Below are 16,508 nucleotides of genomic sequence, written 5' to 3' on the forward strand. Positions count from 1 at the left end.
TTTTCTGCTTGTGAGACAAATAATCATACCACTCAAAATAGTTAATAACTAACAAAGACCATATCTATACTTTATTATTACATCATTATTTCAACCTGTTTTTATTTTTTTGGACACAGCAGAGTCAAAATTATGCACATCACACAGTAAACGCTGCTTTTGGCTGTTCACGTTTGAACAGCCAATCGCAGCGATCGCCCATGGCGGGGGGCATCACTGCCCCCCCTGGGCAATGAGGGAAGATGTCTGCTGTCAGGGACAGCAGACATCGTCCCTCTGTCACCGCGTCTTTAGACGCGGTGACACTTTGAAGTCATGACGTACATTTACGTCATGTGTCGGGAAGTACATCCCGACCATGACGTAAATGTAGGTCAAATGTCGGGAAGGGGTTAAATGATGAACAAACTTGGATTTTGGGACGGCAGATGTTGGGTGAATCAAGTACTTTTAAGTATATTTCAGAAAACAATTGTGGCTTTGTAGGCTGACAAGGGGCCTCATTCAAACTTAATCGCAGAGCAAAATTGTTCTCAAAATGGACAAGCCATGTCTACTGCAGGTGGGGCAGATTTAACATGTGCAGAGAGAGTGGGTGGGTTATATTGTTTCTGTGCAGGGTAAATACTGGCTGCTTTACAGTATTTTTACACTGCAATTAAGATTTCAGTTTGAAAACACCTCACCCAAATGTAACTCTCTCTGCACGTTACATCTGCCCCACCTGCAGTGCAGCATGGTTTTGTCCATTTTGAGAACAAATTTGGTGTGGTATCGAATTCCATCTGTACACAGCAGAAGTTGGAGTGTGTGAGGAGAAGATAGGAGATGAAAACTCTAAGTAAGGGTTCCTATAGAGCAGGCATGTCCAAACTATGGCCCTCCAGCTGTTGTGAAACTACAAGTCCCATCATGCCTTGCCACTGATTTGTTAATAAGAAATTCTAAAACTATGAAAATGCATGCTGGGAGGTGTAGCTTCACAACAGCTGGAGGGCCATAGTTTGGACAAGCCTGATATAGAGAAAGGTAGCAGGGTATTGTTGTAGGATTTTTAGGCAAAGTAAATATTTTTATTTCAACTCTGCAGGGCATGGGTATTTCCACAGAGCAGTCATTTTTAGGATGGATTAAAGTGGAATAAACAGGTGAAAGGAATGTCAACTGGAAGACAGTTACTTTAGTTATATGATGATAAGGAAATGAATTAGCAAATGGATCAAATCTTAGAAAGAGCCATGTTCTGTTGTTGAGTTTTTGCATTCATTGTTCAATGCATACACAAATGATGAAAAGTAAATGTTACAATCTATCTTAATGGGGACCCTCTCTATCAATACTATGCTTCTTAAGGTGGCAGAAATCCATGTGTGATTCTCTTATCCATCATCCACAGCATTTAGCAAATGTTGGGAAGCAGAAGTCAATGGGTGAGATTTAATAGGATGAGAGATTCAGAAAGTGAGAGATTTGGGAAGAAATCTCCAATTTTTTTTTAAAGCAGCAATCATTTACACTGCAACACCAGTTTGATTTTGCAGTATAAATGATTGCCGCTTTAAAAAAGCTGGAGATTTCTTCCCAAATCTCTCACTTTCTGAATCTCTCATCCTATTAAATCTCACCCACTGTGTACAATCAATGATCTTCATTTTATTTGATTATGGAGTACTCTGTTACTCAACACCTGTTCACTGTCCTATATACAAAGAAGGAATGGCAGAAGTCACACTATTCCATTTATTTTTTTCACACCTTTTTCTTTCCACTCTGGTGGATATTGTAACCAGCTGCCTTCTGTATAGGCTTATCCTTAAATTAGTTATAATGCACCTGGAAAATAGCTTAACACTCTCTTGACTTCTTAGTGCAGGCATGTCCAAACTGTGGCCCTCCAGCTGTGAAACAACACATCCCAGCATGCTTTGACATAATTTTAGCGGGTGTGGTATAAATTCCAGACGGTCGGGATTCCGACAGTCATTAGTCAGACGTCGGAATCCCGACTGCACAGCGGGGAGGCGTGGGATTCTCGGGATTCCGACGTCGGAGGAATGACTGTCGGAATCCCGTCTGTCGGGGAGGCGTCCGGCACCCAATTTTAGCATTCCCTAAGAGCCTAATAGCAAAACTGTGGCAAGACTTGTAGTTTCATGACAGCTGGAGGGCCATAGTTTGGACATGCCTGTCTTAGTGCAAAAATCACTCACACTGGGGTAAATTTATTAAGATGGGATGTTGCCCATAGAAACATCCTATCCCAATATTTATTTAGCACCTTCTAGAAGATAATTTATAGAAACTGATTCTTTGCTATGGACAACATCCCATTTTCAATCAAGCTCCCATCTTAGTAATTTACCATACTGAGTCTGAGGTGTGACTACTGTATTTTTTATTATGTGTATTTGTTCATTGACAACCTTTTTTCACTATTCTGTAACTCAGGGGCAGATTTATTAAGCTTGGAGAAGAGATAAACTGGAGATAAAGCGGAAAAAAGGTAAAAGGAGATAATGCACCAGCCAATCAGCTGTGTTTGAAAAAGACAGTTGGGAGTTGATTGGCTGGTGCTTTATCTCCTTTTACCTTTTCTCCGCTTTATCTCCAGTTTATCTTTTCTCCAAGCTTAATAAATCTGCCCCTTATAGATTGTCTTTATTAATTGTTAGATCTTCCTACTTATTTTTTTAAAATAGATACTTATTAATAACAATTAAAGTTATATTTTAGCTAATTTTAGATTTTCAATTCAAGTGCGTCCTCAAAAAGTGAGTACTGTGATTCTATTTGTTTGTCATTGATAATATGTAATTGAGAAGGAAAAAAAAACTCTATCATCTATCATCCAGTAATTTGTGTGATTAAGATGTTTATAATTATGTCAGTTATGAGGCATGTCATGTGGAGAGGATGTATCTTCTGCTTAATATAGGTAACATTTATGAGTAACATTGGGGCAGCATGGATGGTGTAATGGTTATTATTACAGCCTCATGGCACTGAGGTCATGGGTTTGATTCCCACTGTGGCCCAACCGTGTAGAGTTTGTATATTCTCCCTATGCTTGTCTGGTTTTCCTCTGGGTACTGCGGTTTCCTCCCACAATATAAAAATATAATGTTAGGTCAATTTGCTCCTAAAAGAAAAAATGACCCTAGAATGTCTGTGTGTGCGTGTACATGTTGTAGGGAATATAGATTGTAAGCTCCACTGGGGCAGGGGCTGATGTGAATGTTCAAATATTCTCTGCAAATGTGCTGCAGAATATATGCGTGCTATATAAATAACTGATAATATATATATATATATATATATATATATACAGTGGTCGAAGTGGGGCGGTATACGGGGGTATGGCATACCCCCACTTTAATCTGAAGATAAAAAAAAAAAAGTTTTTTTCCCCCTCAGGATGCTCTCTGATCACTAAGCAGCACATATTGTGCTTTTGTAATACCCCTGTACAACGGGGCAGTCTGGCAGGGGACGTTGATTGACAGGGGGGTGTCTGAAGGTGCGCACTATATTCACTCTTTACTTTTCCATACCCCCACTTCAAAATTTCCATACCCCCACTTCAAAATTTCCACTTCGACCACTGTATATATATATATATATATTCAAGCTTTTGCCGACAACGTATTTCCAAATCTAACAACCAACTACAAAATTCCAGATTGGCTGTGCGAACTTGCAGTTTTGGCACCAAAAAATGATGATATCAACAAGCTCAATGAGCAAATTCAATTGAAACTGCCCGGCAAAACATTCAAATACAAATCGATCGACACAGTAATGGACGAAGAACAAGCCATCAATTATCCGATTGAATTTTTGAATTCATTGGAACCATCCGGAATGCCACTGAACGTTTCAACATTGAAGGTTGGATCACCTGTGATACTTATTTGCAACTTAAACGCACCAAAGTTGTGCAACGGAACCAGATATCTGGTAAAACTATAGATATCTGGTAAAACTTTGTCACATGACCACCCCCATCCATTCACCAGAAGTCATCTGGCTATAGATAATTAGTGCTTCCCTTGCGAAGCCGGGGTGGGTCGCTAGTAAATAATAAAAGAGCAACACATGATAACAATACTATGCTATGCAAATGTAATATAAAAGTACAGGTGATAAAATGGCCACTGTGTGGTGCTCATTAATATAAACACTGCATTGTTTATATTAATGATATATTTTTGGGGTGCCTCTGGGATATGAGTATACTGGGCCCCAGGATTTATTTTACCGGCCCTGACAGTGAGTACAAACGGGGCTGTCACGATCAGTGACATATGACTGCGGAGATGGCGGTGGTGGCAGGCTTTATAAAAGAGCTTGCAAATCTCATATACTATTACTTGACTATTGGTAGGTATGGTATTGTTCTCCTGTCCTCCGTGGCAGAGAATGTATGCAGAGCATGCTTGGAAAGGATGTGTTCTGCAGAATCCACTTTGCTAGCAGCCTATTAATATTGCGCCTGTACCATTGTTTTGACGTCTGTAATAGAAATACATAGGTGGTTAACCAAGCCTGGAAGATTGAGTTATGATTATTATTCTGAAAGAGAAGCCATAAAGGTAACGTCTGCACTGCGTGAGGGGAAAAATGAATTTGCAGTTACCCTGGGGTTATCTCGTAATGCGGTACAGTTGTAAGAAAGTTAATATGGCTGAATTCTTTTATATAGCTTAATCCCATTCTGTAATTACAGAAGCGGCTGAAAGGGAAATAAAACAGCTACTTAGACGGGCTAAAAATGTCAGTTAGACAACTTACACTGAATAATCAATAAAAGTATTTCACTTGTGAAGTCTGCACTGGTTAAACAGTCACCGGGGCGACGTTTCAGGAGACCTAGATTTTCATTTATTTATTTTTACATTGCAATCTTTATAAATTAGTAATGTGCCCCTGAATTACGGGAGAATAGCAGTATGGTGCTCTCTACTAACCACCACAATCTAACATTTTTCTGTTCCGTACTTCAAAAGAATTAACGGGCCACGAGACTAAGAGGAAACACAGCACCACATGATACAAAAATCTGTACATTTTTGGAATCTTGTATAGAAAGTAGGATTTACCAATACTTTCTGATTTATAAAAACTAGAATCAGGGAGATTACACGTGCCGTTGAGGGGGGCGTGTCACACTCGGCGCAAAGGGAGTGTCTAGATCCACATATGGGTGTGTCTGTTTAAAGCATTGTTGCAACTATAAATTTGCTGTGATATTTCTTCTAGTTTAGAACAGGGTTGCCTACCCTCCCGGAATGGCCGGGAGGGTCCCGAAAATTGGGTCACCATCCCGGCCCCCCGGAAAGGTGGGCAATCCTCCCAGATTCTGGGGGACCACCGCTCCCCCCCCCCCCCCGATTGCCCCGCCCCCCCCCAACCGTGGCATTTAAATAACCTTTTCTGCCGAATTCCGGGGGAGGGGCGGGGCTAAAGTGTCATAATCACGTCATTTAGCCCTGCCCCCTCCGCGGAGATCGGCAAATTAGGTCACTTTCCTTCATGGGGACAGGGCTTAATGACGTCACGTTTAAGCCGAGCCCCCCGAACTCCTGCTGAAAGTCTCCTCTCCAGGCTTTTCCCGGAGAGGAGCTTTCAAAAGTCGGCAACCCTGATTTTGAACTAATTTAGATCAGTATACAATGAATACAATACATTCCAAATGCAGTTTGACCTTGTGTGAATTCATCCACAAACATATAAGTAACACTGGACTGTCTGCATCTTGTAGGCACTAAGTACATTTATTGGATGTGCTATTTTCCATACCATCATACATTAGCCAAATCAGTATGGACATCAGATATTATTTTTCATGCTCTTTCAACAGGCGTACTGCAACCAGTTGTAAGGTGTCCCACGTGGGCCTAAGCAGGGGCTCAGTCGTGTCCTGACCCTGACCTATGACATGGAGGCCCAGCAGTGTGATGTCATAGGTCACGCATGCCACATCCCACTAACAAGCCTATCTGCCCACCTGCATCCAAAACATTCCATCAACTTGTGGTCCACCCACATCCACATCTTCCTGCCTGTTGCTCAGTACTCATAGTATTGTGAGCAACCCTTGCCACTGAGGGATAGGGAGAAGGACAGTTGACAGGCACTGTAGGAGTCAGTAATTGTTATTTTATATTTCCTGTAGGTAGCAATGTAATTTATGTGGGGGGCAAAATATTTTTTGTGGGGAGCAATGTGGTTTATGTAGGGAGAAATATGAAATGCTGGGATTACCCCAGAGAATGCGCGCATGCCCCTTCCTGCTCGGGATGGGCAAATAAGGTCACATGAAGTGTGGCATTAACCTGGTGGCGTTAACCTGCATGCTAGACTGCAAATATGCTCAGCCTAGCAAGCAGGTCTGAATTGGGCCCTATGTTTGTAATTTTCGTAAGCTTTAGCTTTATTAATAAATAATGAAATCCTTAATGAATACCTCTGTGCTGATCTACTGTCTGTGTATGGGGAAAGTATTCTTGTCTCTCTGCTGTGGTGTAAAAGAAGTGCTACGGAAAATGCTAGAGAAGAGGAGCTGGAGGAAGAGCTGATCCCTGCTGATGCGCTCATCTCAATCAGTTGGAATTTGTTACCCCTTTTTTTTAAAAACATGTGAAAACAGCTAGTGGGTCAGACGCACAAGATTAAGCAGCATGAATCAGCTTTGCTGGGTCCCATTTCACAGTCCAGCAGCAACGGAGGGTGCACTGTTGCTTGCTGCAGCAAAGGCTGATTGGTACCAGAAAGGTACCATCCTTTTTAGCAGGTGTTAGCAGGGCTCCGGGGAACAGGCTGCCATCACAAATTGTGGGGCCCAGGACTGACAAAATGGCAGGTCCCCCATAGGGGAAAGGTGGGCCGTATATACTTTTTTAATACATAAAATACCTATAGCACACCTTATATACACCTCTTTGAGTCTGCATTCAAGATCCAGATCTGTAGGCACATTACACAAAGCTGCAGATGGGTGAAGCCGGGCACTGCTACTGGTTTATTCACAGTACCTAGCAATGCCCGGCGGGCCTGCGGAAGTGGTGTCTGGTAAGCTTGGGGAAGCGGCGCCCGGCGGGTTTGGGGAAGCGACCCTGCGAACAACCATGAAGTGCGGCAAGCGGTCTCCCTGCTGGGAGGAGTAGGTGGAGCTTCTCACTAGCTCCCAGAGAAGCAGACGAGGACTTGGCTGCTGCTGTCTGCCTGCAGAGAAAAAAATAATAAAGCAAATGATAATAAATGGCATGGTGAATTACAGTATGATTTACTGCAAAAGTCAGGTTTGGAAAGTGAGTGCGTATTTGAAGTGGCAAGGTTGGTTTTGTTCATTTCAATAATCGCTACTACAATGTGTTTCTTTTGAGCAAACCTCTTCTAACAGTATTGCATGGTGGCCAGAAGAATAACCTCTAACGGTCATAGGGAGAGATTAATAATTAGGGTTTTTTCCCCTGAAACTTTCTTTTCATTTGCTTTTCGTCTTACAAAGCCCTAGGAAAAAAAATACATTTAAGCTATTGAAGATACAACAGTACTGTCGGACCTTTCTATGAGTCCATAAATGAAAAGCCTTCCTTCTCAACAGAACGTCGGCTTCTCTTTGGAATGGCGTTGTGCTGTTCCAATGGATTATGTGAAGATACCTATTTAAAGAGACTGGCGTTTCATGGTTTTACTGAAGAATAGGCACACATTGTAAATGAATGAACACAAAAGAGGAATACAGGCCAAGGGCGGGCCCCCAGGACTTCCCAGCACAAAGGATCCTACTGTTTAATTATCCTCACTATATAATAGAGGACTGCATACAAGATTCATGTTCTAACATTGGGCATAGTCCCTGTATGGGCAGGTGACTATAAGGGAGGATGCAGTTTATAACAATTCACAGTGCCACAGCCTAAAATCTCCCAGTCTTTAGTGGCCCTGCTAATGTTTGTACCACATCATTAGATAAATCAGTAAATCTCCTACAATTTAGATAATGAAGAACATGTCATAAAGATTGAGTATCCCTCACAAGCGTTTTAGATAAGGGATTTTTTCGCATATTGCAATTTTTTTTCATACTTACCTAGTCCTCTGGTGGTGCCCCAATGATCCACCAACATCCACGGTGTCCCCCGGGGTCCACGGCGGCCTTTAGGATCCTCTTTAGCGACATCTTGAGTGTACAAGCTCGCCCTTGATGTCACTGGCACATCCGTGCATTCGTGCAATGCCCCTTTGGGACCAGAGATGCAGCTCGAAGAAAATTCCGTCCGACTTGAACATCGGGGGGACGAGGTAAGTATGAAAAAATGGGGAGGGGAAAAAACAAACAAACAAAAACCCCCTAAATATTCTAAAAAGCCACGGTTTTTGGAATATTTCAGTTTTTGGAATACACGGATAAGGGAGACCTGACCTATATTTTGGAGAACTGTTTAAAAAAAAAAAAAAACATGTGTACCACAGGTGGGGCAGATGTAACATTTGTAGAGAGTTAGATTTGGGTGAGTTATTTTGTTTCTGTGCAGGGTAAATACTGGCTGCTTTATTTTTACACAGCAATTTAGATTTCAGTTTGCAAACACCTCATCCAATCTAATGCTCACTGCAAATGTTACATCTGCCCCACCTGCAGTGCAACATGGTTTTGCCTAGTAAGGAGAAAAATGTGCTTTGCGATCCATACTGAATTAGACCACCATTTTTCAGAAGTTGGTGCATGGCCTGTGAGATAGTCACTGGATTTAAAGAGGCATTTACTGTAAGAGCAAACCCTACATGGTATATGCTATCTTGCTGGAATCTCCCTGGCTCCCATAAAGACTGTAGAGGACAGATTGTTTGGATGAAAGCAGCATAAACTCACCAGGTTTTAGCAGTAATCCTTAGCTTGCACACTGGAGTTCGGCTGGGGCTTGGCTTGCTTGATTGGCAGGTGGCTTGATTTGCATAAAGAATGTTGATAGGCTGGTTTGAAGTCAGAGGTGTGGATTGATGGGTAGATGATCCCTGCTTCCAGCTATTTCTGCCTCTTTCTTCTGGAGTCATTGCCCTCCCTCCTGCCCCAATTATTAGTTTAAATTTCAATTATAGTAATTTTTCTTTAGCGGTTTTCCTAGTTAATTGTTGTCGGCTTATTTTGGCGGAAAGAACGGTAGTTTCATTTACATTTAGCTGGTGGTTGGTGTCGAGATGTGGGCATCACCGATCCAGGTGGGCCCACATCTGGATCTCAACAATCATTTTACTTTGGAAAATCGAAATTTTTGCGGACAGCTTGTGTGTCAGGGCAGGTGGCCCAATTTTTTCTGGCTCGGGCAGAGTGGTGAGCTCTGCCTTAGTGATATATGCGAGGTCAGGGGCAGAGGCAGATGGTCAACCCCTGGCCTTAAGGGCAGATGGCCCTTTGGGAAGTCCGCATATAAATTTTTCTGTTGCCAAGGACGCTGGCAGTTGGCCGGTCCTAGGAAAAAGGGCAGGAGGCCCTTGGATCTGGAGTTTATTATTTTCATTACTTTTTTATTTTACTAGCTGATGTGATTTCATTGCCATGTAGTTCTTTGCCTGCCACCTTAGTTAGAGCAGGGACGTAAATTTCAGTTAGTTTCAAATAGGCCGCCCCTGCTCAAAATAAATAAGCCGTCCCCTTTAAGCCCAATTCAGTTGTACGTGTCATTATCTCATAGATAAGTGGTGTAAGTGTGGATGAATGCTTATGCCTGTGTGGAGTTTAATATTGGGCTATTACATTTTTCCCCATTGCCTGATGCAGAGTTGAACACAAGTCGGCTGAAATTACTCCCGAATCGCCTACATGGAACTTAGGGCCTGATTCAGGTCCGCCCTGCTTAGCGAGTGGGAAAGCGCCACCGTGGTGAACCCATGCTGCCAGCGCCACCCGCATTGCCTCGCCAGGTGTATGAGAACACATCTTCTCACATGCGGCCGAATGGGAGAGCATTCATTCGATGGTCGCCGACCATCAAATGATTTCTCTCCCTTTCACTAATAAATGTCGGTAAGACCAGGTTACTGGTATCATTCAGTGCGCTGGGGAAACAATGGGGGGGGATTCAGACGGATTCATTAAGGGCCAAATTTGTCCCCGATGTTCGAGGTTTGCACATGCACGATTATGAAGTTTGCTCTGTGAAGGGCGGGCAGTGGACGGTAGCTGGGTAACACCCAACATTTTATGGGCATCGCCATAAAAAAAGTCGGACGTTCCCTTAAGAACGCTGGCGCGGCGACGCCTGCTCGGGGAAGGCGGCTGACATCACATGATTCCCGAAGTCTAGACTCACCTTTATTACCGAAGGGGAGAAAAATCATTCAATGGATAATAGAAATGGGGCCAGTACAATATTGCTGCTTGTTTTCTACCCCACAGCCAACCCCTGCCCCTCCTGCATGGTTATGCGACCCATGCAAATTGCTCTACAGCAGGCATGGCCAAACTATGGCCCTCCACCTGTTGTGAAACTACAAGTCCCATCATGTTTTGCCACAGTTTTTCTATTACGAAATGATAAAACTATGGCAAGGCATGCTGGGATGTGTAGTTTCACACCAGCTGGAGTGTCAAGGTTAGATATCAATGGTATATTTGCACCTATTTATACTTACCCCTTACTCTGAACTAAGCCCAATATGTCTAATCTTGATTTGTAACTATTACATGTTTTAACAAAAATGAATCTTGGCAGCTTCCATTTCATAATTATGATGGATAATTACCAATTATTAATTCATATAGTTTTATTAAGACATGCCTGTCAAACTGGTCAATTTAAATACAAGAAGTTAAACAGCCATGAAATCTAACAAATATAGATTGATTATATGTAAAAGGTTCTGTGTTGTTATTGTTTTAAGATATTTCTTCACATTGGGGGTTATTCTAGTTCATTCTTTCTGACAAAATCCTTCTTAGATGGACAAAACCATGTGCACTGCGGGTGGGCAGATGTAACTTGTGCAGAGAGAATTAGATTTGGGTGGGGTTTTTCTTCAAAGTGAGATCTATATTGCAGTGTAAAATAAAGCAGTCAGTATTTACCCTGCACAGAAACAAAATAACTCACCCAAATCTAATTCTCTCTGCACATGTTACATCTGCCCCCCCTGCAGTGCACATGGTTTTGTCCATCTAAGAAGGATTTTGTCAGAAAGAATGAACTAGAATAAACCCCATTGTCACAATAACTAACTTACCACAGCAGAGTTCAAAGTGCAGGTGTGTGGTTTTAGACTTCACACCCTATTGTTGTTAGTCCCGTAATAGAGGGTAGTTGTCTGTGCTACGGTAGCCCTACGTGGTGTTGCTCTTTGTATTTAAGAGTTTTTGGAATTACCACAAGATTACTGGGCATTTTTTTATTAGGCAGGAGATTTATTAAGCAAGGAATACTCTGGGTTTAATAAGCTATTCAATTATTTTCAAACCTTTTTTCCGAAGAGTAAAAATTCTGGTATCAAAAGGTAACTAACTGAGCTGGCAGGAAAAGTCCTAGTAAAAATGCTCCTTTGGAAAATACCGAGTGGGGAAACCCATCAGGGGCTGCATATTATGTAGACACTTAGTGGACCCTCTGATAACACATTATCCACTAATTGAATTGGTCATGTGCTTTGACTCCTATTAAAAACACCTGTTCTCCGAGTGTAAGTAATGAGTTAACAGAGTAATGCGTTTTCCCCAGCACAATAAATGTTCATACATCTAACACGACACAGAGGAGGTAGGGCTAAAATGATACAAATGATCCATTTTAGCCCTGCCCCCTCCATGCATGCCCACAATTTGCGGTATTTCTTGCAATGGGGGCGTGGCTTAATGAGGCAAAGCTCTGTCTCCTTCCCCCTGAGTATAGCTGAAAGTCTCAGAGGAGGCCTGAAATGTCAGCAAGTATCAAATACAGTATGAACTAGTCATGTATTAATATTTACTCTATTCATGTCTTTATTTTTTCAGTCAATCTCTTGCTTTCTGCTTTGTTGATAGACTTTACGTTTCATGCCCAAGCAGGAAAGAGCGAGTGACAGTCCGACACGTTCCAGCTTGCTGCCAGAACAGATAGCTGCTTCTTATTAAACACCTTTTGTTCGTTTACATGCAAATAACAAATGTTTTATTGACAAAGTAAGCCGTATGAATTGGTAAACTCCTAAATCCACACAGATTGATAAAATAATTTCTCTAATTGTCTGTAATTGCTTATGTCATCTTAAGAATTCACTCCAGATGACAATATTAATTAAAAAAATGGAATTGAAGCAATTTATTCATGGGAAGAAGCAGTAATGTGCAGAATGCCTCCAGCTGTATCCACCCCTATCTGTGTGTCTTGCCAAAAGCATGTACCAAACACAAACTATATTCACATAGCACATACACAGGGGTAGATGTACTGTATGAAGCATTGATAAGGGGGAAGTGAGCCAGAGGAGAAGTGTCCCAGGGCAACCAATCAGCTGCTCTGTATAATTTTATATTATGCAAATGATAGATGTTACTTCATTGATGATTGGTTTCCATGTGCCACTTCCCCTCTGGCTCACTTCTCCTACCTTATCAATGCTTCATACATCTACCCCACAGTACTGTACGTCCCACAGTCAGTAGACCGATTTAGATGATGATCTCAGAAATGTATTGGCCTGAGTGGTGACTAGGAGATTGCTATGCACAGAGATATACCGATGATGGGAGGTTTATTATAGGGGTGTCATGTGTGTGTTGCTGAATTGGTTGCAAACTCAGATGCTCAGGCCTGATTAAGGCTTTTTGGGGGCACAGGGCAACAAAAAGTCAGCCCTCTAACTCCTCTCCCATGTGTGATGCCAGGGTGCATGTAGGGAAGGTTCAGTGCTGCTGGGCTGGGAGTGAAGCCACAGATGAGGGAAATTATGCCAGCGACACACTGCTCCTTGTCACCTCAGTGTCAGTAGTTCATCGCTGTTATCACCAGAGTAGGTGAGCAAATGCAGCAAGGAGATTAGACAGCTACACAGGGGACAGTTATACAGGTAGAGTCTCCCATATCCGGAGATCCGGAGAACATAGTTGACCAGAAAAGATCCCAAATCCAATAGGTATTGAAGCAGTCTATTTTCTCTTTCAATCTCTACCAAAGAGGAAGTACAGTGTTTTACAGTGTTTACATCTTTATCATTACTACTGTATATTATTTCAGCAGTTTATACGTGGATTTTTTTTGTTCCCCCTCTGCCCCTTTTTTCATACTTAACTAGTCTCCCAATGTCCACGGCGGCCTTCAGGACCTTCTTTGGCATCTTCAGTGGTCCCAGGAGTGCATTGCGTGTGTGCACGGGTGCCCGGGCGCGCTGGTGATGTCATCGGCACACCTGTAAACTTGCTCAATGCACCCCAGGGACTGCTGAAGAAAATGCTGAAGGCCGCCGTGGACGGCGGGGGACGCTTTGGGACCATTGGGGGGACCAGTTAAGTATGTTAAAAAAAAATATCCAAAAACCATAATTGGAGTAGTGAACTAATTAATAATAAAAATTCCCCTTTATTTATTCATAGGAGTATTGTCTTGATTAAACTTTTTTTTTTCATGATCATTCTTTTGAAATTGTTTTGTACATTTTTGTATCATAATTTCCTCCATATGTTTGCTGATTTGTAGCCACCAGCCTTAGCAGAGGTTCATCACATTTCACACTTGGGCTGATGCATCTGGGTTACAGGGTGTGGCAGGGACAGCAAACCTCCACATGAAGAAGAGTTTGTATACGATGTGACACCTATATGTTGCAATGATGTACCCTTTCTTACTTATGTAGATTACCTGGTATGCTGTTTGCCTGCTACAAAATAAAGACCAAGACTTCATCTTATCCAGTGTCTGTGATTCCTTGTCACAAGGGCCTCTCAGATAGCAAGCTAAGGCTGCCTAAGTGCTTGTCATACAGCAACCTGGTCCTTCCGATATCTTGTGCTTTATCTGCACCTGCCCTTTTCTATGCGGAATCCCCCTAGCATGCCATGGCAAGTTCTTGTTTTATCAAGCCTTTGACGGGGTTGATTGAATCTTCACAGAAAGAGATGTGGTAGCAGGGAGAGATTCTGTTTGTTGGCAAACACATTATGCTCTCTTGACTGTATTTTGATTGAATGTGTTTTATTGACAGTAGGTAAGAAATCTCCAAAGGTGACGCGTGCAGATAAAAATTATATAATCTGCCTCAGTGATAAAATCCTTTCATCTGTGCATCCATCAGCATTTCCAGGATCAAAAAGATTGACTTCTAAGTAGAAAATTACAGGAGCCGACATATCCAAGATGGATCTTTGTTCATTCAGAAAGAAAATATTGTGCTTCCTAAATACTGCTAGCAATATACATCTTATTATGTATCCCCGACATGTCAGTTATCTACGGGGAGCTTTCTCAAGCCCAACAAAATGTGCTTTTGTAAACTACAGCATTAAGTGTAAACTACATTGATGATACAAAGAGATAAAAATTACTCTTTCTAATACATCTATTCATAGGTGGTTTGAATACATGTATAAAACGCTGAAAAAATATACAGTCTTGATTATAAAGATGCAAAACACTGTTCAGATGGAGCCATCCTCATCTGTCCTTTTAATAGGATTAAGTGAGCCAGAGCTGTCAGACTTAATCCCCTGCTGTATTGTTCTATGTATTGTATTGCAGCTAAAAACAATAGATGATAATAAGCCATGGCTCACCAGAGAAGGCTAGTTGAGGAAGGCTCCATTGTACTTCCTCTTTGGTAGAGATTGAGGCCCAGATGTATCAAGCTTCAAAAAGTGATAAAGTGGAAAGTGATAAACAGTCAGCCAATCAGATCCTGCTTTTCATGTTACAGGCTGGGTTCGAAAAATGACAGGGAAGGGCTGATTGGCTGGTTGTTTATCACTCTGTACTTTATCACTTTTTGAAGCTTGATACATCTTGCCCTCAAAATACACTTCTTCAATACTATTGGATTTGGGAATTATGTTCCCACCAAAGATCTAGACAAGGCAAATAAGGGAATAAGGACATCTCACCACACTAAGATCTACTGATCTACGAATAATGTCTAAACGAGTGCAAGATGGAGGGAAGGTACAAACAATGGACCTGATTCAAATGTGGTTGGTGGTGCTATCATTGCTTACATGGAAGCAGCAGTAATAGCACTAATATGGTAAAGCAGCAGTAGGTTCTTGTTTCATCTGATCACCTGCAACATTATTTATCAGCTACATGACATATGGGTTCCGACAGATTCTGTCCTCCCCTGAAATTGCGGCAGAGTGCCTGTGTTTTGGAAAATGGAGGCGGTCCCCAAAAAGGTCTACAGACTGATAGTGTGTACAGCGTGGCTGATCTGCACCTGACTGCGCACGAGCAGTACATGCCTAGTGAATGTTCAAAGGACTGATCATCTCACAGGTGTTTCAGATGTAATAAATGAGGACAGACGCTGCATGCTAGTTTCAAGTAGCCATGTTAAACAAGAACGACAGTAACAGGAAACCGCACCCCCAACTCCCATGGCAACAATAGGTGTGGCCAAACACATAAGATTGAAATTACACAAACATCTCCCTTTTTTAAATATACTTAAGGTATAACATAACTGACAATGCTAATGTCCTTCATTAGTTGTTTCTTTAACTATAAATCAAGTCTGTCAGGTGGCCGTGACTGACAGGTGCTAAGTAGGAGACTTCTGTCTCCCACCATTTCCTGTCTCATACCGTAAAGAGAAGATGGCCCCTGCACATGCTCAGTAGAGATCTCGGTGGCCATCTTGTTATAGGGCTAAAAGCCTCACTGGATACACAATAATAGAAAGAGGGAGGCGTGGCCACGGCAGCGCGGGAGTAGAGGTGTGTGGTGAGCAGCTCCCTGAACTTCCATCCTGAAAACTCCCTGAGCGCTGGCGTTTGGTGTTACAGCCGTCTACGGTGCACAAGTGGCGGCAAGAGGAGTCAGAGTGACGGCCCGGCTACAGGACGTTATATACCTGCTGGCCCGCACGAGAGGCGAAGGCTGACCGGTGGACGAGAGGTTGCGAGGCACACGGAGGTCGGGAGTATAGCGCCGGCAGCAGCAACGGGTTCCTGTCCCTGCATCCCGGCGAGGTGACGTCTTGCAAGCGCGGACGGCGGTGTGACGCTGAGGGCGCGACGACTAACACGCTGAAGGAGTCGGGTCGGAGGACGCGCGGCAGCACGGTGGCATAGGAGGCACCGGGAGTAAACGAAGTAACCTGCCTCGACGGAGGTGTTTGCACCAGTCGCTACAAGGAAAGGAGAAGGTGGTAGCTGGGGGAAGAGAGTGTCAGCCGAAGGCGGATTACAGATTCAGGTACAGGGTGAGGTGTGGTGGGTGCTGGAGAGGAGAAGGAGTTCAGCTCAAACAGAGCGGAGGCAAGAGAAATATACTTCCTGTCCCTACATGGTAGGAGAACTTTGCAAGTGTTTTGTGCTTAGCAGGGGATTG

Source organism: Crinia signifera, chromosome 4 (assembly GCF_055691185.1).
Source record: "Crinia signifera chromosome 4, ASM5569118v1, whole genome shotgun sequence".
Lineage (NCBI taxonomy): Eukaryota > Metazoa > Chordata > Amphibia > Anura > Myobatrachidae > Crinia > Crinia signifera.